The 22,538-nt window shown below is 40.1% G+C and overlaps 1 protein-coding gene across 1 annotated transcript in view; it reads right to left on the bottom strand.

Moving 5' to 3' along the window:
• Window positions 1-22,286, bottom strand: part of LOC128614448 (R3H domain-containing protein 2) — an 82,807-nt gene extending 60,521 nt beyond the window's left edge. Inside the window, exon 1 of the mRNA XM_053635729.1 lies at window positions 16,833-22,286. The gene's annotated coding sequence lies outside the window, so the exon portion shown is untranslated. The remainder of the gene's footprint in view (window positions 1-16,832) is intronic.
• Between the last annotated feature and the right edge of the window lie 252 nt (window positions 22,287-22,538).

Here is a 22,538-nt window from a genome sequence, read left to right as displayed (position 1 = left end):
GAAGGGAAAGGATAGAGCGTGTCAAATGGGTTTCGGTGATTTCCACAACCGCCAACACTGTTTCAGCTACGCCACGCCACCTGTCAATTCGGTCACCAGACTCAACAGTGGCTTAGCAAAGAGGATAATAATGCAACCTACAGTTTAAACAGAGCTCATTTTCAGCTGTGCAAAATTTCTCACTGCCATTCCCCCCTCGCCCTCATTGTGACTTGTGGTCAGTTTTCTAGAGCACATGTCTACAAGCACTTCGCTTCGGGTTGACCCGCAGCATTTTGTTTACAGGGGTGGGACACATGTTCTCATTTGATTTGACACAAATTGAATGAATTGGGCCCTGGGGTGGCGGCACAGAAAAGAGTTCGCTCTATCGTACGGAGATCGCGAGTTAAAACCTCAGTGACACGACAGACATCCATAGGCTGGGTTCCAAGAGAGCAAAACTGGCTGTGATCTCTGGGTGGGAAGGTCTCTCTCTCGCACTCTCTCGCTCTCTCTCACACTCTCGTGTCAATCACAGCAACACCAGCTAATCTGTAGGAAGACCAAATCATAGAGAAAATAGAGGGAAATGCCCCCCAAAAATGTATGTACATGATGAATTGGTAAAATTGGCCATTTTCCAGAAAAGTATCAAATGTAAAGAATTTTTTTTTTTAATTGAATGGGAGATGTTTGTTTCATTTCTCTTCATTGGGTCCAACAGCAAAAGATTTAAAACACCAATTTTGCATCTCATTCATCAAACACAGATGATTCATCAAACATGTTCACTTTTGCTATTTATGACCGAAAATATTCAATTCAATGAATTCACTTTGTTTCTTCACAAAGGTGCATTTGCTCACTGAAGAATTTATAGAATAGAATTTATAGATAACTATTTGGCCTAAACAAATAGATAACCAGTACTAAGTATTTCGGGACCGTCGAGGCTGGGTTCTGTACTGACAGTACACATCAGACAGTATACTAAAGACATTTTTACCACTTTACCACTTAGTGAGGTTGTAATCCTGGGCTTGTAGCGGTCTCTTATTTGCACACGGGTGGCTCACGAGCGCTTCAGCGTTGCAGAGTCGGAGTCTTCTGTGTGACGTAAGTAACCTCTGAGCGCTGCCGCTGCCCGTTTCACACTGAGCCGTGCCATCTGCTCAGGTTCTACACTTTCCAACAGGATGGCACAAAATAAACACTGTACCCTTCCCCGATAGTCCCTTCTATTATTCTCTCGCCGAATGTTACCTCTCGCTCACTCCTCTGCGCAAAAATGTTGCTATTTTTAATCCAGCCTTCCTGCGGCTTTAACTGTAGCTCGCACTGAAACAAAAAGCCTGAGAGATCTAGTATGAATCTTTTATGGACTGAAAAATGAATAGTGTACACACGGAGAGACGAGTGACTATGTATAAGGGCTGAAACACGCATCGCTCGGTAGTACTCATCTACCACAAGGGTGAAAATTACTCTCCAGATTTGCACACATGGCCTTTTTTTTTTTTTTTTTTTTTGATCGGCGTTACGACGCCTTCTGGATGCGAGGTCGCAGCACACTTCCGTCTGTTTTGCTAGCAAGCACGAAGGGATGCATTAGAAAATATCATAGCGCATGAAAATTTACTAGCTCCACTGCCGTATCCACTTACACTGGACAATATCTTCAACAGATATTTGAATAAGGGACTTGCCAGCAGTTGAGCACAGTTAAAATACAGCACAAAATGTCCCACAAAAGGAACACTGGGTTACTAAACAGATGGTAGGGAAGGTGAATTACATTCTGTGCTCCTGAACTGGGTCAGTTTTATTGTTAGATTACTGCTCACCAATTCAAAATAGCATACAGTGCCGTGCAAAAGTATTCACCCCCTCGGTGGGGGTTTTTTTCTCCCTGTTTTGTTGCATTAAAACCTGGAATTAAAATGGATTTCTATTTGGATTTTATGGAACAGACCTAACAAAATAGTCCAAATTGTTGAAGTGGAATGAAAAAAGAAAAAAAAAAAAACTTGGCAAAAAGAAATTATAAAAATAATAATTGTAATTAAAAACTGAAAAGTTGAGTGCGCATATATTCACCCCTTTGCTATTAACCCCCTAAATAAGATCTGGTCCAACCAATTGACTTCAGAAGTCACATAATTAGTCGATTAAAAGGTCCACATGCATGCAATCAATCAAAGTGTCACATGATCTGACACATGATGTCATTGTAAATGTACCAGTTCTGAAAGACACGCGAGTCTGCAACTCAACTAGGCAAGCAACATGAAGACCAAGGAGTTATCCAATCGGGTCAGAGACAAAAGTTGTGTAGAAGTATAGATCAGGGTAGGGTTATAAATAAATAAATAAATAAATAAATAAATAAATAAATAAATAAATAAATAGCTTTGAGCATCAGTAAATCCATTATAACAAAATGGAAAGAATATAGCACCACTACAAACCTGACAAGAGGTGGCTGCCCACCAAAACTCACAGATCAAGCAAAGAGGGCATTAATTAGAGATTCAACAAAGACAGCAAAGATAACAACAAAGGAGCTGCAAAGATCCACAGCAGAGATGGGAGTATCTATCCATAGGACTATTTTAAAACGTACACTCCACAAAATCGTGGGAAATCGTTGGAAATGTGTTGTGTGTCACAAAGCCAACACTTCCAAATCACCCTGAGAACACCATTCCCACAGTGAAGCATGGCAGTGGCAGCAGACTCATGCTATGGGGATGCTTTTCGTCACCAGGGACTGTAAAATTGGTCAGGATTGAAGGAAATATTAACGGGACTAAATACAGGGCAAGTCTTGAGTGGAACTTGTTTTAGTCTGCCATAGATTTGAGACTGGGATATAGGGGTTCAACATTCCAGCAGGACAATGACCCTAAACATACTGCTAGAGCTACACTGGAGTGGGTTAAAGGGAAACATTTAAATGTCTTGGAATGGCCTAGTCAAAGCCCAGACCTCAATCCAACCGAGAATCTGTGGCATGACTTGAAGATTGCTGTACAGCAACACAGCCCATCTAACTTGGGAGATGCAGTAGGTTTGCCTTGAAGAACAGGCAAAAATCCCAGTGGCTAGATGTGCTAAACCAATAGAGACATACCCCAAGACACTTGGAATTGCAGCAAAAGGTGGCTCTATGAAGTATTACCTTTGGGCGGGGGCGTGAATACTTATACATACACAAGATTTCTGTGGGGGGGTTTTGTCTTAATTATTGTGTGCACCTTCAGAGTGGTAGTCATGATGTGTAAATGAAGTGTTACTGAATAAAGTGCCCAACCAGGGTATTCACTAAACTACAGGGGTTTCAGTACTGTGACGTAAAATAGGCTTTTCTGGAGGTGTGGCAAAGACACCTCCTTACAAAAAATTACAGGTGACTGAACATGTGCAAAATACTTCTCTCTTTTTTTGGCGCAGGCATTCCTAGGATCAGCGATGTAAGACGAAGGACAAAATCATATCCATCCATCCATCCATCCATCTACTATACCGCTTATCCTTTTCAGGGTCACAGAGAACCTAGAGCCTATCCCAGGGAGCATGGGGCACAAGGCGGGGTACACCCTGGACAGGGTGCCAGTCCATTGCAGTGCACAATACATACACATTCACACACCCATTCATACACTACAGACACTTTAGACATGCCAATCAGCCTATCATGCATGTCTTTGGACTGGAAACCGGAGTACCCGGAGGAAACCCCCGCAGCACGGAGAGAACATGCAAACTCCGCACACACAGAGCCGCGGGAATCGAACCCCCGACCCTGGCGGTGTGAGGCGAACGTGCTCCGTGTGAGGCCCCCAAAACAGTCATATAGGTAACTATTTTTTCACAGTAAACTGCTTCTTCAAACTGTCAACTTTGAGTTTACGAGTTTGTTTTTTTAATATAAATAAATAAAATAATGGGGCAACAGCCGTGGAAATGATACTGAGGTTAAAAAGTTTTGACTGCAGACTTTTAGTTTTGCATGTTAGGACACATGATAGAATTGCTGTAAAGTCAGCAAGACTTTGAGCTTATTTAAGTGGAACAAGCATTTAATAAAGATAGTATTTTTCAAACATGAAACCCCTGTGATCATGAACGGGTATCTGAAGTTATAGCAGCATGAATGTAAAAGGGCATGAAACCCCTGTGATCATGAACGGGTATCTGAAGTTATAGCAGCATGAATGTAAAAGGGCATGAAACCCCTGTGATCATGAACGGGTATCTGAAGATATAGCAGTATGACTGTAAAAGTTGGAAGCACACAATTTTCTAGGATGTATTTGTATGCTGTAGCACTACCATTTCCCTTCACTGGAACTAAAAGGCCTAAACATGTTGCAGCATGACGATGACCCTGTGCACAAACAAGCTCCATGAAGACATGGTTTGCCAATGCTGGAGTGGAGGAACCGAAGTGGCCTGCATAGAACCCTGTCCTCAACCTCACTGAACACCTTTTGGATGAACTAGAACACCGACTGCTCGCCAGTCCTCCTCGTCCAACGTCCGTACCCGACCTCACTAATGCTCTTCTGACTGAATAAGCAAATCTTCACAGCCACGTGCCAAAATCTAGCGAGAAGCTTTCCCGGAAGAGTGGAGGTTACTAGAACTGCCAAGGGAGACTAAACCTGGAATGAGTTTTTCCAACAAGAACATGGGCATGACGGTCAGGTGTCCACAAATCTTTGACTATATAGTGCATCTTGAATATGCAAACAGTGTGACAACACTTTACAAACAATTTCATTAGGGTTAGTGGTTAAAAAGATGCCGTCTGACTTATTTGCTTTCGCTAGATTAGAGCCATTTTAATTTCCCCTCCCCGAAAAAGGACCTGGCAACCCTTAAATTGCTGTGGCACATCATTCTAACCAATGCCAGCAGTGCATAATCAACCTAAGCAGCTAAGCGCTTAGCGGGGCAGCCCTGTTACAGAAAGGCCAATATAACAGCACAATAATAATCATAATAGTTTGATAACATGCATAACTTCCAACACATTTCATAAATTACCGCACCAGTGTGGCCAAGTTAAAAAGATTTAATTCGCTTCAGAATTGAACTGTTCAGGGTGCAGGCTTTCACGGTTGTGCTGAATCCCAGTAATACCTCTCGTTTTATTCTTTGGTGGGATATCACGGTACAGAACGAATCCAACAGAAAATTATGATCTTCTCAGGAAACTGTATGCTATTTTTACACTGTTGTGCAGGATATTTATATATTTGGTCTTACACCTAGCAGAAGCTAGTCAGCTTTTATGTGGGTTAGCTTTATAAATGTTCTACAGCATGTTTACTATTTTATAACTACATGGCTCATGATGTAGCCAGTGTCATTTCATGTCCTACAGTAAACTGTTTAATATTATTTGTCAGCAATTCCCTATGAATTTGCATGCGCTGTTCACGTACGATATCGTATCCAGATTTTATTCCGAGCATCAGAGAACGACTGTGAGAGGAGCCCAACAACTCGGATACCTGATCTGATTCCCACACGCGGAAACATTACACAGCAATAACCGATGTCAGGTCTAGGTGTTTACTAAAATGCCGTGTTGGCATTTTATACAACCTGCTATGGAAATAATTACAAGCAGGTAATATACAGTAAATATATGATGTTTTATTACAGTAATAATTGTGTTGTAGGTTTATTATCAGCTTGGTATCAAGTTCCATTCACAAGTCAAATGACTCACTAACTATGCAAAGTCTGAAAGGGAAGGCTCGGCACAGGCAGAGGATAATGGTAAATGGTCTGCACTTATACAGCGCCTTTTTTTTTTTTTAACCTTAGCGGTTCCAAAGCGCTTTACACTGTTTCTCATTCACTCACACGCCAATGGTAGCAGAGCTGTCATGCAAGGCGCTAGCTTGCCATCGGGAGAATCTTAGGGTTCAGTGTCTTGCCCGAGGACACTTCGGCATGTGGAGTTGGGAATCGAACCTCCAACCCTACGATGAGTGGACAACTCGCTCTACCACCTGAGCAACAGCCACTCCAGGATACAGGATACTGCAGCTTTAGGAAGCGAAGATGACCAGGCACAGGCCCCAACCCCCAACCCACTTTTTTGGCATCTTAGCTTCGTTTCGACCCAGCAACAAAAGAAAATTCTATATTATATGAAAGAGAACTGCAATAACAGCAACATTTAGGTCACAGGTACAAATTCAGTTCTTTGAGCAAGGTCTTATCGTTCCTAGGATTTTTAGCAGACTAGGCATCCAAAGCTCAAATAATGGTGGATGGAGTAAAACCTTTTCACGCGTCTATCTATAAATCAGCGACGGAAGATTTAGAGATGGATGTGGTTCCAAAAGAGCACGAGATGAACGAACGTAGATGAGCCCTAAACGACATGTGAATGGTGTGTAAAAGATGTGTGTAGGCTGAATATGCCCAGAAGAACTTTCTCCACTGCTTCAGCTTAATGTTCTTTTGTAATTAATGATCTGGCATTTGTGTGAATGTGCTACTTGTACTTAAAATGGCCAAACAAGGGGAAAAAAGCCTTCCTCAAAAACATCAGCTAATGAAGGGGGGGGGGGGGCTTGATACATTTGCTGGGTTTCAACACAGCCATCATCTAGAGCCTTGCCTCTGTAATGACTCTGACTGATGTGTGCATGGAGACTCTGATGCTGTGATTTCCGATGAGTGTGAACTCGCTGACTTTAAAAACAAATTACACAACTTCCACCGAGTGCATAAATCACTGCTTTCAGGTGAAAGCGCGCTCCCCCCCGCAACCCTAATAAATAGATCTCGTGCATTTTTAAAAACCTTGTATAAGAGCTGGCCCAACTGTGGAAAAATTATCATATAACGCAACCATTTAAAACAAGATGTTGACCTGACATGTTCGGAGCCTGGGAAGACAGAAAATAGGCCTGAGTGAGGAGAGAGAGAGGAAAAAAAACTTGCAGAGTGTCGAGGCTATGAGGACTGTCGGCTATTTATAGCGCCAGATTTTTTTTTTTTTTTTTTAATTCAGGCGATGTTCCTCACTCTCTCTCTATTCTACATCCCCGTTTCCAATTCCTACTCTCTGTTTCTACTTAATCCTTCCTCTGACTTCCAACAAACAACATTCGAAAATGTGTGTGCGCATGTGTGTGTGTGTGTGTATGCACAAGGCTCAGGTGGAGGTGCAGTCAGAGCTGTTGATGGCAGAGGCAGCTCTGCAGGGGCCGAGTGAGACCAAATGAGAGAGAGGAGTGAGAAAGAGAGAAGGAAGAGCGAGAGATGAAGAAATAGAAGAACACGGGGTAGGGGGGGATGGACGGACGGGGGGTTGGGGGTGGATGTTGGGGTAACATCCTTATGAACAAAGTCTTTGAAAATTCTCTTAATACATGGGTTTTTTTCACCACCTCCTCTTAATGCTCTTAATCTATCCATCCTCCACCTTCACCTCCCACACCGTTACACACTCCTTGAACTGTGCGTGCCGGTGTAGGTGACAGGAGCATGGCATGTTTCCCACCAACTCTCCACCTCCACCACTGGCGCGTGGTGTGCAAGGACGCAGTAAAAGGGAATTCCTCATTACCTCAGAAAACGGCCCTGCCTCCATTCCTCCTCCACTCACTCTCTCTCTCTCTCTATGAGTTGGTGGCTACACAGGGACCTCTCTCAATGCCACATACACACAATATGTGAATGTCTACAACATACGCACAACAGCCTACTAACAAATCCACAGCACAGTTTAGTATTGAGATGAACCAGAATGGTCAATAGTACAAAGTGACTTCATAAGCATAACAGCTGTAGAGGCAGGTGGGTATGTTATAATCATCTACTCCAAGTTCAGAAACCCCCCCCCACACACACACACTAATACACAGATTCACCCATGAGTTACTTATACCACTATATCCTCCAGACGCCATCTACACACTCTGCTTCATGCAAGGCGATCATAGTTACACACTAACATCAGCATATTAAATTCAGATTAATTCATAAAAAAAATTTTAACTCGATAAATCAATAAACACACAACATTCTTTCTTGAGCTTAGAGGAAAACAGAAAGCCCACTAAGTAACGCAGTAAACCGAGACTGCAGGAGAGCTGCAGGTAAGATCGAGGCTCAAACAAACGATGAATGAGATGCAATACTGTATAAAAACAAAGCATTAAGAGTTCGCAATTACCTTGACACTGCATACACACACACACACACACACACACACACACACACACACACACACACACACCTTACTGTCGTCAGTTGCGTATTCTCGGGGATTCCGATCAGTGTTACGTGCTTGAAGCACAGACTGACAGCAAAGTGCACAGCAGCAATCGTAAAACTGCAGCTGCAAAACCTCACTGCTGCACTCACCTGCAGAAAGAGACAAATATTCACCTTCTTTTTCCCTCTTTTACGGTTGGCTCTTTCCTCTCTCCTCCTCTACGATTAGCGTGAACGGAGGATGCTTCGGTTCTGATGCCCCCTTTCTTTTTCTGAATGAAGCGCAAGAAGAACTGAACTGCACGCTCGCTCGCTCTCTCTCTCCCTTTCTCTCTCTCTCTCTCAAGCTCTCTCTAACTCCCCCTCTCTCTCTCCTCACAACTTACGAGCATGCGCTCATTCATTCTCTCCACTAACCTGCTCTCATTCAAAATATTTTCGTCAGCGCAGGATGTGTGAAATAATGAGAGTATAAGACACTGACATTTAAAAAGAACTACTTCTAGGAAATCATCGTCGTTTAAAAAAAACAAAAAAAAACACACACAAAAAAAAAAACCCACGCAGCAACACTACAAATAGATTACAATAAAAATAATTATGTAGGAATTAGTTTTACTATACACAGCCCTCCAGAATTATCAACATGCGTCAAAACATGAGGGAAAATGATTATATAATATAAAAATTACATACAAAATTTCCAATTTTCCACTCACTCAATAGGTGAATTTTTTTTTGTTCCAAGAAAATAAGAACTAGGGATGGGCGATATCTTATCGTTTGCGATATACATGATGACGTATTTGTGTGTGTGACGGTGCGAGACCCGTTCACAGCTCACGTACAGAGCGAACAGGAGTACAGCGGAAGGTGGACGTGAAGCCGAGGAGGAGTTTATCGCTAAACGAAGAGCTACCTCTACAATCTGGAACTGGTTTAGTTACAGAAAATCACTTTTACTTTTAGATCAATGTTTGTGTTTCTGAGACTCATAAGACTGCATGCAGCTGTCACTTGTAGCCGAAAACAGTGACACATTATATTTTATATCGTCACTGATATCGTCGCAATAAATACCAGAAAATATTGTGATACGGTTTTACCTCCATATCGCACATCCCTAATTAGAACTTTTTTTCTCCCGAGCTGCTCGAGCTGAATTAAAGCGCCAATGCACTGTTGAAAGATTTAAATGAAGATGACTTGACAAAAAAGTTTGTGTGTATATATATATATAGCACAGAAAAATATATTTGGAGAGTAGTATATTTCATATCCAGTTAATGTTAATATATAAAAAAGTTGATATTATATATTATCAGTTTGATGTCAGTGATGAAGTAGAAATGCTTTTGTTAGTGGAGCGTGAATGTGAGACTAACAGGAGGTTTTTTAGAATTCAGTCAATGTTAATATGAATTAATAACATTCAATAAATTAATAATCTTACTTTAATCTTCAGAATTGAGTTCATGTGTAAATGTTAATTAGAGTAATGTGTTTTGTGTTTATGAGACCAGTTACTGTGAAACAACTTGTTGAAATGGAGAGAATAAAGTTTTTATTTGCATTTCCTTCAGAATTGTGGAATTAATTATTATTCATTTAAAAGAAGGCATAAAAGGCAGAACTATCGGTATCGGTTATCAGGATCGGCCGATATCACTCTGAATAATCGGTTATCGGTATCGGCTGAGAAATTTAGTATCCGTGCATCTCTAAATAATACTGACATGTCCTGTACAACATTACTGTTCAACATTTTCACGCAATCCAAAACTTATAGCAGATCTGCAGCGTAGCGAGTGCCGCTGTACAACGCGCATGAGCTCACCTTATAATGCTTAATTGAAACCGACAGGTGGAAGCTGTTTTGTCCCCCGCCCCAAAGGTCTCACATACGGGTTAACAGCTGAGTGCTGCGCTTGATGCAAGTCACGCATCTAGAAATTATTCAGAAGCATGTTGTGGGTTATGCTGGCAGTGGCGTAACCAGAAGTGAATTGCAGTGGGAGGAGGAAATATAAAATCAGGATTGTCTTCTTAAGCGCATGTCACACTAGACTTTTTACACACTAGAATTTCCACCGACTTCCATTCACACAGCACGTACGCATGCGAATGCTGGAGACCGGAAATGCATAAAGTTTCGCATTTCTCTGCGTTCCAAAGCTCAAATTTGGTGAACTCTGACCTGAAAATTTGTATTAGGTGAAGACATGTGACCAACAGAAGACCGGCGTGTCACAGCGTGATCGTTGCAGAAAATCCAAGATTTAGGAAGCACCGATTATAATCCAGTTTTATGACGGCTTTAAAAATGTACATCATCAAAAAAAAAAAAAAAAAGAAATTGCCTGGATTGCGATGTCGCTACATACGGGAACAGATGGTATATTTTAACGTTGGTGTGTGAGGTCATGTCCGGTTGCCGCGCATATTCGCAGCAGTCGCTGAAGAAATTTCGCATGCTGAAAGTCTACACCTTGAGCTACTTTTCTTTTGCAGTAAACTCCAGCAGGCTATTTCTCCGGCTCTCACCGCTGTATCTCTGTGCTTACCGTGTAGCTATTAGCTTACAACCAGAAACAGAAAAAAAAAACTTTTACATCACAGTTAGTTAATCCTGTTTCTTATTACAGCAGCTGGTATCCAACTATATATATACACACACATATATACATATACATATACATATATATATATATATATATATATATATATATATATATATATATATATATACACACATATACATACACACACACACACACACACACATATATACATACATACATATACACACACACATATATATATATATATATATATATAGAGAGAGAGAGAGAGAGAGAGAGAGCACTTCACAATGTGTCTGTTTGCGTGAGTTTAAAATATCACTTCATGCACGTTATATTTTGCTCATTTTCATGAAGGGCATCAATAATTCTGGAGGGCACGCCATTACCTGCAAATATGGCGTGGCATTTTTAAGCATTGCAGAGCCACAAGTCTCACATGAATCCTAATGAACTGTTACTCATGCACATTCATATACTGTTCTGTTCCGGAAACCTGGATATGAAAACGCAAGCGCTTCAGCGTCATCACGTTTCCCGTACACTCTTGACAGGTTTCGGCCATCTGGATGATTTGACTCTAGGACTGAGGCGAGGGAGCAGGTAGTCAATCTCACCGGCTCACATCTCTGTGGTTATTTGATTGTTAAGGAACACTCTTCATGTCAGCAGACTAGAATATATTACATTGTCTTCATTCAGTCAGTAATTTGAAGAACAGAGGGGGAAAAAAAAACTAATTAGGACTGCAACTAACGATTATTTTCATAATCGATTAATCGCCGATTTTTTTACTTTGTTTTTCCTTCGATTAATCGGGGGGGGGCGAAAACTTTTAGTACCATTTTTTCGTTTATTTAAAATAAATTCCACACAAATTACAAATATTAACACTCACATAAAACTTATAAAACTTTACATGAACACAACTGTTTGTCCAATTATATTATATATATGCAAGTTTATATTATAATGCTTAAATACTTATATATTTTAACAGATTTAACAAAAAAGCACCGATAATTAAACTACAGTACTAAATTAATAATAAAAATCTCACTTTCACTGCACCTTATGGTGTCTGTTACTCACTGCCTTTAGACATATTGTTTTACTTATGTTTACTTTGATCATACTATCGTTCCAACGCTACTCCAGAAAAACAAGTACAGTCACGTGTTAAGAATATTGGTACCGACCTGGTATTGAAGTATCGGTTCTCGTGACATCCCTAGTTGGGAATAAAAGGTAACAGTGATGAACAGTAAACAATAAATTTATTTTCGTTGACTCTGGGTATTCTGCTAAACTAGCTGTGTCGTATTACGTGCACTTGACGTCATCCGCCACCGATTGGGAAACATCTTATACTTCCAGTTAGTAAAAACTCACTCGTGTTCCATTTGAGAGGACATTACCTTTCTAAGATTCATACAATAGACGGTAGAGTACATAGTGCGTAGTGTAAGTGTACAGTACTTCATTGGAGACACAACTTTAGTATTTACTCTCCTAAGCGTGTTTTCGGAACAGAACTAACGCAGTGAGAAAATATGCGCAGACCGACTAATCAATAATGAGATTGACAACGATTTTCATAATCGATTAGATGTTTCAGCTCTAAAACAAATATTTAAAAAAAGGTTCATGTTCAAAATATCCATATTTCTTAGTGTAATTTTCTTCTATTGTAATATTTAAATATTTTATTGCCTGGTCTGAATATTCAACCAAACTACCTTTCCTTCATTTTGATTCACTAAAACAAAATCTAGTATTCAGCACCACTGTGAGCAGGTGTGTGATCATGTGTGTGTGTATTAGGACAGGCTAGATCGGATATGCGTCACGTGATAACGAAAGAGAGCCTGTACTAATAATACCCAATTCTGCAGAGGCTAAAGAGGGAGATATGTGTGTGTGTGTGTGTGTATAATAGCAGTAGACATAAATTTTGGCTACACCCACCTACACTCACATGTCAAAAGACAGTTATATCATGTAACAAGTACTGCATCTTATAAATAAAAATCCACTGCACTGTTAGCTAGGCGGAAAAAAATAATTTAAAAAAATCACAGCATCTCAAAACACTTAAACAAATGCAGATTTTCCTTAGATCTAGGCAACTAGACTGATTTTTACTGACTTAGTAAAAAACTGCTGGTGAGAAAGTAATTCAGGAAATCATCTAGCACACAAGCATTATTCAGTGGCCAGGAGACGGAGGTGATGAAGGCGGAGCTACGAAATCTGATTAAGTCACATTTTTATAAAAGGGAAAATGAATTTGTGCTGTATGATCAAATCCTTTAATTGTACAGATTTCAAGATCTAACATGGGTACAGAATTCTCCGACAGTGGGTGTAGGCATAGACATATACGGTCCTCTCAAAAGCTATTGGAACAGCAAGGCTGATTCATCTGTTTGCGCTGTACACCAAAGACGTTTGGGTTTGAGATCAAAAGATGGATACGAGACGAGAGTCTAGGATTTCAGCTTTTATTTGCTTGCATTTAAATCTAGATGTGTTAAACAACATAAAACATGGAACCTTTTCGATCAGACCACCCAATTTTTAGGTGAGCAAAATTATAGAAACAGACAAGTTTTGAAGTAAATTAAACTAAATAACACTTAATATTTGTTTGCGTATCCCTTGGTTGCAATAACTGCATCAAGTCTGTGACTCATTGATATCACCAGATTTTTGGGGTTCTTCTTTTGTGATGCTTTTCCAGGATTTTACCACAGCTTCTTTCAGCTGTGCTCAATAGGGTTAAGGTTTGGTGATTGAAACTGCCAGTCTAAAACCTTCCACTTTTCCCCCTGATGAAGTCCTTTGTTGAGTTGGCAGTGTGTTTTTGGATCATTGTCGCTGCATGATAAAGCTCCTCCTGATTCATTTGGATGTATTTCTCTGTAAACTGGCAGACAAAATGTTCCTGTAAACTTCTGAATTCATTCTGCTGTTAACATCATGAGTTACTTCATCAATAAAGATTAGTGATCCTGCTCCAGAAGCAGTCATGTAAGTCATGACACTACCAACACCATGTTTCACAGATGAGCTTATATGTTTTGGATCATGAGCAGATCCTTTCCTTCCCCACACTTTGGTAGGGGTTAATCTTGGCTCCAGAACTTTTGTGGCTCATCTCTGTATTTCTCTGCAAATTCCAATGTGGCCTTCAGATTCTTACAGCTGATATGTGGTTTTCATATTATAGAATTGTATGGCCTCTACATTTCTGCTCTTGAAGTCTTCTTCAAATGGTGGTTTGTGATACCATCATCCCTGTGGAGGTTATTGATGGTGTCACTAACTGTTATTTTGGGGTTTTTCTTCACAGCTCTCACAATGTTTCGCTGTCTGTTGCTCAGTACACCAGTGGTTTCATTCTTTTTCAGGACATTCCAAATTGTTGTATTGGCTATGCCCAATGCTTATGCGATGTCTCGGATTGATTTTCCCTCTTTTCTTAGCTTCAAAATGGTCTGCTCGTCACCCAGAGACAGCTCTCTGATCTTCACGTTGGCTTATCCTTTGTAACATGCATGTCAAATGTCTTCACAGGGGAAACTGAAGGGTAAAACCAAGAGTAGATGTTCAGAGTTATTAATTGTTTAAACAATCAATCTAACAGGACACACCTGGGTAACAAGAAACACATGTCCGTCACATATATAGCCGTGATGTGCGGCAAAAGGTTGTTGAGCTTCACAAAATGGGAAGTTGCTATAAGAAACTAGCACAAGCATTGAAAATGTGTGTCTATATTGTCTCAAGAGGATGGCTAGAGTGACCAAAAAGTCTCCAAGGATCACAGCTGGAGAATTGCAGAAGTTAGTTGCGTCTTGGGGTCAGAAAGTCTCCAAAACTACAATCCGAAGTCACCTACATCACCACAAGTTGTTTGGAAGGGTTTCAAGAAAAAAGCCTCTACTCTCATCCTTCAGTTTGCCAGACACTACTGGAATTTCAAATGGGATTGCGTTCTATGGTCAGATGAAACCAAAATAGAGCTTTTTGGTAATAAACACCAGAGGTGGTTTTGGTGCACACAGAGAGGTAGCCATATGGAAAAGTACCTCATGCCCACGGTTAAATATGGTGGTGGCTCTATCAAATATCAACAGATATTAAATGGAGACCTGACTGCCTCTGCCAGAAAGCTTAAAATGGGCCGTGGTTGGATCTTCCAGCAGGACAATGATCCAAAACATACATCAAAATCAACACAAAAATGGTTTACTGACCACAAAATCAAGGTCCTGCCATGGCCATCCCAGTCCCCTGACTTGAAACCCATAAAAAACCTGTGGAGGGAACTGAAGAGGAGAGTCCACCAGCGTGGACTCTCACAGCCTTCTTTGCTCATATTTACCAAGGGTGCCAATATTAGTGGAGGGCACTGTACATATAAATACCAGAAAATAAAAGCTCAAATTCTAAACTCTTCACATATTCATCTTTTGATCTCAAACTCAATGTCTACAGCAAAAACAAATGAATTTGCCTTGCTGTTCCAATAGTTTCAAAGTAAATACCTACGTAGATGCCACATCGGCTTGGCTGTGATGAGTTCAGCATCGCCACCACACTGGAGCGCTATACAGCGGACATCACAGACCCGACAACAAGGTGTTACATTTCACAAGTAGGTGCTTTATTTTAGTAATTTCCATGCTGATCACAATGGTTAGCAATGCAAGTACATGTGTAGCCTAGTCTCAATACTTGTTGACATCATGCACTTTGACACAAGATCCTCACTAGAAGTCCTAGATTGCCATTTACAGTAAATTACAGTAAACTAAAGAGCGCAGTGTGTCGTCTGTTTCAGATACCTTTTAAATCCCTGCTTTGTCTTCTACAATAAATGAGAAAATAAAAGAACTTTATATTATGTTGTTACAAAAATACGTTGTACATCATCAAGCATTTAGATTTACATTCATTTAGATTTGAGTAGCTTTACCCAAGGATCACTAGTCTGAATTATAGAATAAAATCAGCTCATAAAACATATAAACAGCTATCAACCAGGGATGTTCAGGCAAATGTGCTTCCTACAAGACTGAACTGCTGCTCATACTGCTGCACAGGGCAGAGTAAAACACTTGGAGGAGAACACTATCTACCCTCTTCCATCTAGATGAGGAGTCCACGATAGTCTAGTGTCGTTGTGATTGACAGGGAGCGAGCACGCCATCCCTCCCACTCTGGATGACAGCGGCAGTGTTTGGATCTGAGCTCGAGCTCTCGTGATGCTAGCGCGAGTGCTTTTCGTGTTCGGAAGCTGCCATACATATTTCCCTCATTAAAATGCAAATCAATTTATAACATTTTTGACATGCGTTTTTCTGGATTTTCTTGTTGTTATTCTGTCTCTCACTGTTCAAATAAATCTACCATTAAAATTATAGACTGATCATTTCTTTGTCAGTGGGCAAACGTACAAAATCAGCAGGGGATCAAATACTTTTTCCCCCCTCACTGTAGGTTTGTTTTGAAAGTTGGTGGAGACACATGATAGTATAGTTTATATGGATGATACCGAATAGCTACACAGGACAGTATGGGATTAGATTTGTGCCAAAAGGATTGAATGTAACGTTTCAAGAAAGGAACCAAAATATACAATGAGAAAGAAGAAAAACACTCTGAAACGGAAAATGGTGAACTCGGTGGAAAAAATGTAACATGGTCTACAAATAAACAGCGTTCTTTGTTAACAGTTTTCTAAGCTTCATTTTCGCTAATCAATTGGCACCCTGTCCAGGGTGTACCCCACCTTGTGCCCGATGCTCCCTGGGATAGGCTCCAGGTTTCCCCATGACCCTGAAAAGGATAAGCGTTATAGAGGATGGATGGATTTTCGCTAATCATGGTTTATGAATGCGTTGCCAGATCTTTCGTTTACACGTTCAAAGTTTTCGTTTCCATCCTCAAGTTTACATTCGCCATTCTGGCACAAATCTCATATGTGGGCGGGGCATAACAGTGACTTACTCTGACTGGCTAGTGAGATTTGGCTTGACATTTTGAGTGCCTAGCTGAGGAGGACGAGGAGGATAATGATGATGACGACGCTCCGTGCTTCTCCTGGAGGCTCATCTAAAAAAAAAAAAAATAGTCGCATGAGACTACCCAAACCTCAAATATTCATTACAAACTACTATACTGACTAAATAAGTAAGTAATCTCCACTACAAAATACAAACACTATAACTATACAGAGAACCGCATCCAGAACGCTCTCCAAAATTCACAACACTGAAGTCTCTTCTTCTTGGTCAGGGAGCTATCGATCCAAATCTCACCAGCCAATCAGAGTAAATCACTGTTAAGCCCCGCCCACACAAGAGATTTGTGCCAGAATGGCGAACGTAAACTTGAGGAGCGAAAACAAAGCTTAGAAAACTGTTAACAAAGAACACTCTCTTATTATTTAAAGACCACGTTACTGAGTTCACCGTTTTCAGTTTCAGACTGTTTTTCTTCTCTCATTGTATATTTTTGTTACTTTTTTGAAAAGTGACATTCAATATTTTTGACACAAATTTAATTCCACTATTAGCAACTATTATTATTAAGTCTGAAACGTTGGTAGAGATATTGCAGCTACTGTGAAAGCTAATACGGTACATCTCTCTACTATAATTTGAGTGTAAGTATTTCCAAAGTAAGCTGCTTTGTTTGGAAAGCTTCACGTTCATTTAGGGAACAAGAACAGTCCGTTCCAGTCGTGCCAACTGCAGTAGCACATTAACACTGCACCACTGTTTAGTGGAGATTAAACAGAACTGGAGCTGTGCGTGTTCGTGTTTCAATAAGCTTGTCTCTACATCTCTCAGTCATATTCATCTGCAAAACGCATCCCCCACCCCCAAATGATCCTAAAGTTACATAGACAATCTTGTCTGAGTTTGGCCACCTTTATTTTTAGATGTGTGAAAAGGCTTGTATGTCCAATCAGAAACCAGGCTCCTTACTTGATATATAACAGCAATCCCCACCCTCCAGCAACCATCAATAATTAACATTCAACAATCCCGAGGAAAAAAAAAAAAAAAAAGGAGCGAGAGAGAAAGAAAGCGATAGACTGCGAGGTGCAGAACAGAAGAATGGAGCATGGCGGAAAGAAAGAGACAACAGCATAGAACGAGAGCATGGAAGCATCAGAAAACGACAGCAAAGTAAAAAATAAAAATAATAATAAATAAAATAGACCAGGATGCAGAAGACAAAAGGAGAAGACCCAAAATAGAAATACAGACAGGAACTCGATCAAATGATATGAAGTTCTGAGAGGTGAGAACAGCATGGTAAATATGGGAGGAAAGTGGGAAAGCTTGGAGGTGAGCGTGACAGAGAGAAGGAGGGAGATGCAGCAGCACCACACACTTGGTGCTCCAGTAGGTATCTATAAATAGCACTTCCAATCTCTGAAGCAAAAAAAAAAAAGAGCGCTATTCTGCTTCTGCTGTAAACCAAACCATAAGAAAATAAGCATGAAGAGAATGTGCACGAATAATGTACGTCTCCATTTGCATATGCATGTTACAGTAAGATCAATCAAGAGTTTAGAGCGGCAGTGACCCAATTACGAAGCAAATGCAATTCTACATAAATCTACTTGCAGGAGCATATACACAGGAACAGTATTCATGAAAACCATGTTAGTTTGGAGAAGAAGAAAAAAAAAAGAAAACGTGCTACAAAAGCTCACCAATGTGAATTGATTGATACGTATAAATCATATAACTGGCACGACACACTGTAATTCTAGATACAGATTATATGGTTTAAACAGCTTATTTATTTCAAGTTCAAATCATGACTAAAAACGCCGGCCGTTTAAAATGACCAAGAGTCAGTGTGCGTCTCCGGAACTTCACGGTTACGTGGCATTTATCGACATGTCAGTAAGAAGAAAATCAGCTTTACCAAAACCTTGGGGGATTTTTTCTTGCTTGGTTTGGCCTTAAAAAATAAATAAATAAGTGCTTATATAGCTTATGCTTAACTTGAGTAAATGATCGAGTTTGTTAGGTGCAAACGGCGTTAAGACGTAATACTGTGGATTCTCCCTCATCAATATCTGAGCAGTGCTTCCTGCTAAATATGAGCCAGAATCACCGGCGTCTATGACTCACTGCTGTATGTGGGAGGACCGCACCAAATAAAGCTGCACATTGTTATAGCTGACACCAAGCTCTCATGGCCAAATATCAGAGAAAATAGCTGGGTGCTCTCAAATAGGAGAAAGACTGCTTCTGGTGTCGTGAAACCAATCGGAGAGGTCGTTATTATTAATATTACTGTTTTTACATTTCTACATGTGGGGGAAATGCTCTTGGCATCTGAGAAGCCATTAACAAAATATGTCCAGTCTTTGTGACCGTCCCAGCCAACGTGCTGGCCAATAACACCAAAATTTGAACCTAATGTGTTATTATATAGCACATGGAGGCATTCATGTACATCTGCTGTTTTGCACGTGCACGTTCCAGGAAATACAAATATATCAGGAGGAGAAAACAGACACGTGCTAATGCAAAACGTATTTTGGTACAAATCTTAAAAATGTCATCCAGACAGATTTTTACCTCCTTGGGTTTCTTTTGCTGATGAGAGCAGTGCGTGTTAAACCGTTCATCACGTTTTCGCTGAAATCACGGCTCTTACGCACACGTGCGTAGAACCTGAGCGCTTGCCTGTCGCGTTGTCGCTCGCTAGAGTGCACGCAAGGTAAGTGCTATGCTCATCGAGGTTGGCCATGGTGACAAAATGAAAGGAAGTAAAGTAAAAAAAAAAAAGTTAAGAAAGCAGTTCGCTTGAAACCCTTAAACCCTACATGTTACCACACTGACTACGTTTACATGGACAACAATAATCTAACTACTGACCTTATTCTGAGTAAGACAATATTGTGATTAAGGTGTTTACATGAGTCGCGTTTAGAATATTCCTTTCACGTTCGGGTTTTACATGCTATAAAACATAGCTCGATTAACATCACACGTCATTACGTCCCCACTCCACGCCGTCCGACGTTCCCTCCAAACATACAGTTCGTCTTCGTTATGGTACCGTATACAGATTTGTGTGTTTTTATTTTTCATTTTATGAAAGCTTCAAGTACAGTTAATTATTTGTCATGCGAAGAGACATGTGCTTGAAGCCGTGGGCTGCGTCCGAAACCGGTTACTTACTACTATATAATATATAGAAATACATGTATTTCGCCTACTCTATAGTAGGTAAATACGCGGTTTCGGATGCAGCCTCACTCGTTTGCCATCAAACGGTTGAGCACTGCCGTGTGTGATCGTGTCCTGTCGCAAAATGCGGTGAAAACTCCTACACGATGTTAATAGTGTGATTAAGGTGTGTACATTTCTGTAATGCAGTTCGATAATGCGACTAAAACAGGAATACTCCACATGTCTTAATTCCATTTGTGTTTACTTCAAGTATGACTTTAATTGGATTAAGGTCATCAATAATCGCTGTTTACATGCTAGTTTCTTAATCGGGTTAATATCGGATTATCGTTGTCCATGTAAACATACTGACTCACTTATAACTGTTTTGTTTTTTTTAAAAAAGCAGCTTTAAATGAGTCGGAGAAAATGTGATAATGTAAACTAATATCAAGTCAAAGTCAATCTCATGCCATTGAAAACCTAACTGCAATATGAAGTAGTTTATTGTGCAGTCTCGAGCCCGTGTCGTACATTAAGCACAACACTTTTAGAAGCTGACCACAATGAGACTGGGACTCACCATTTTAGCAAACAAGAAGAAATATGAGAAAATCAATTTGATCTAAATTATTCATGGAGGTGGTGCTTGTACTTACAGCAAGTAATAATCTGAATTTATCTGGGCAAGAGCCAGGAATGTTTTCCTCCACTGCGCATAGGAGGGTTGACACGGTCCTAACAATCAGGAGAGTCGCGTTTCACTACAGCTGTGATCTACCACTGGATCTATACTGGAAAAACAACAACAGGTCACAGAAAGCTTAGAGAACTATCGCTTCCACAAATAAAGGGGTTCAAAAGGGTTTTGAAAATGAAAATCACAGACAACACAGCATGCTGGTTTTGTGTCTGATTCAGCACACTTTTCACCAACACACTGATCTGACTGGAATTTTATAAAAAAAAAAAAAAAAAAAAAAGGTCTTTCAATTTTTGTTCCAAGCATGTTCTTGAAGATTGTTTCCGTGGAAAGCAAATGGCTTTTTCGGTATAGGTTTGGCTTGTTTTATTGTCTTTAAAAATGATATAATGTGCATCTTGAACAAAGCGTCAAACTGCAATTGATATACAACGTGACACAAGGGCTGGGCAGCAAGGCAATACCTCACACTTTATAAAAACATATCAGTAAGAACGTTTGAGTGGCAGAATGCAACTGGGATCACGGTTCTAGGAAGGACACAGAACTACAGTTTAGCGTATCCTCTTACTTTATTTAAGTTTGGTTTAGTTTATTCTCTTATTTTTCTCAATGCTATGGCTGAATTCACACAGGAGAATAGACAGACATGTATACTCCACAGATATACGCAGTCACCAATCACAGCTTGTTGTGTTTCAGAAGAAGAACCATATCCAACGATGAATATTTCTATCATCAGGCATTTTCTCAGCCACAATCACCCACAGCAGAAATGCCCTTTCAGCATCTCTACTGCTGGACAAATTCCGTCTTGCTTCACGTTTCCACCATCGTACCTCTCACTGCTGCCAAGCATAGTAAAACAATACTTTCACAACACCTAATACATGCTGTTATCTCACTATTTAGTGCCATATAAACAAGCACAGTGACACATTTTTACAGCCGGGTAATCAAATAAGCCTCGCGACTTAAATCTAAAGTCCGCTCAGAAGTTTTTTGAGAGAGAGACACCGGCCAGGGGTCATTAAGTGGCGGATACAGTAGCAGAGCCGATGATCGCAGCATGACGTTAAATGACCTTTGTTTTCCCAAACATGAACCACGCCACTTGTGTATCAGATCCTCCGACGCAGTTTATCCAGTCATTTCTGTCGATTATTTCGACGAAGCCAGCTCAAGGGATCAGAGACTAGCTACAGGAGTGAGAAACATTAGAAAGGGATGGATTTTCATATTACCACAGATCTGTCATTTTATTTCGCCTCGGTGGTCTGATTAGTGAAATACTGACGTAGCTTGTTTAAAAGGAAAGTCTCTTTTTAAACTTTCGGCTTTAGTCAAATTCATAATGTACGGTGCTACTACAAAACAAAACCGAACCACATCAAATTGTCTTATTTATAGCCATAAAATAACGATTAACGATCAAACTTCATAATCAGGGTAACTTCTATCCACATCCTGGTCATATTAGTTGCTTTCCCAGACATTTCCAAGGAAATGGATTTTATATAACTGGACTTTTACAAACTTTAGCTGACTACCAATATGAAATTAAAACATAGTGCTACAGAGCTTTATTGATATATATATATATATAAAATAGATATATAATTTCCCTGGAGTTGTCTTTTACGGTCTGTGATGAATTAGAAATTGTGTGAAAGGGGGGTGGGGGGGGGGGTTGAACTTCAGTCATAATTTCATTAAAAAATAATATTTAATAAATCATTATTATTATTATTAACTGTGGGAGAACACTTTGCGAGTTAAGCGTGTATACATGTTGGTCTGTGAGTG

This window comes from Ictalurus furcatus, chromosome 11, assembly GCF_023375685.1.
Source record: "Ictalurus furcatus strain D&B chromosome 11, Billie_1.0, whole genome shotgun sequence".
Lineage (NCBI taxonomy): Eukaryota > Metazoa > Chordata > Actinopteri > Siluriformes > Ictaluridae > Ictalurus > Ictalurus furcatus.
The sequence above is the reverse complement of the archived record's forward strand: the minus strand, read 5'-3'. Positions and strand labels throughout refer to the sequence as shown.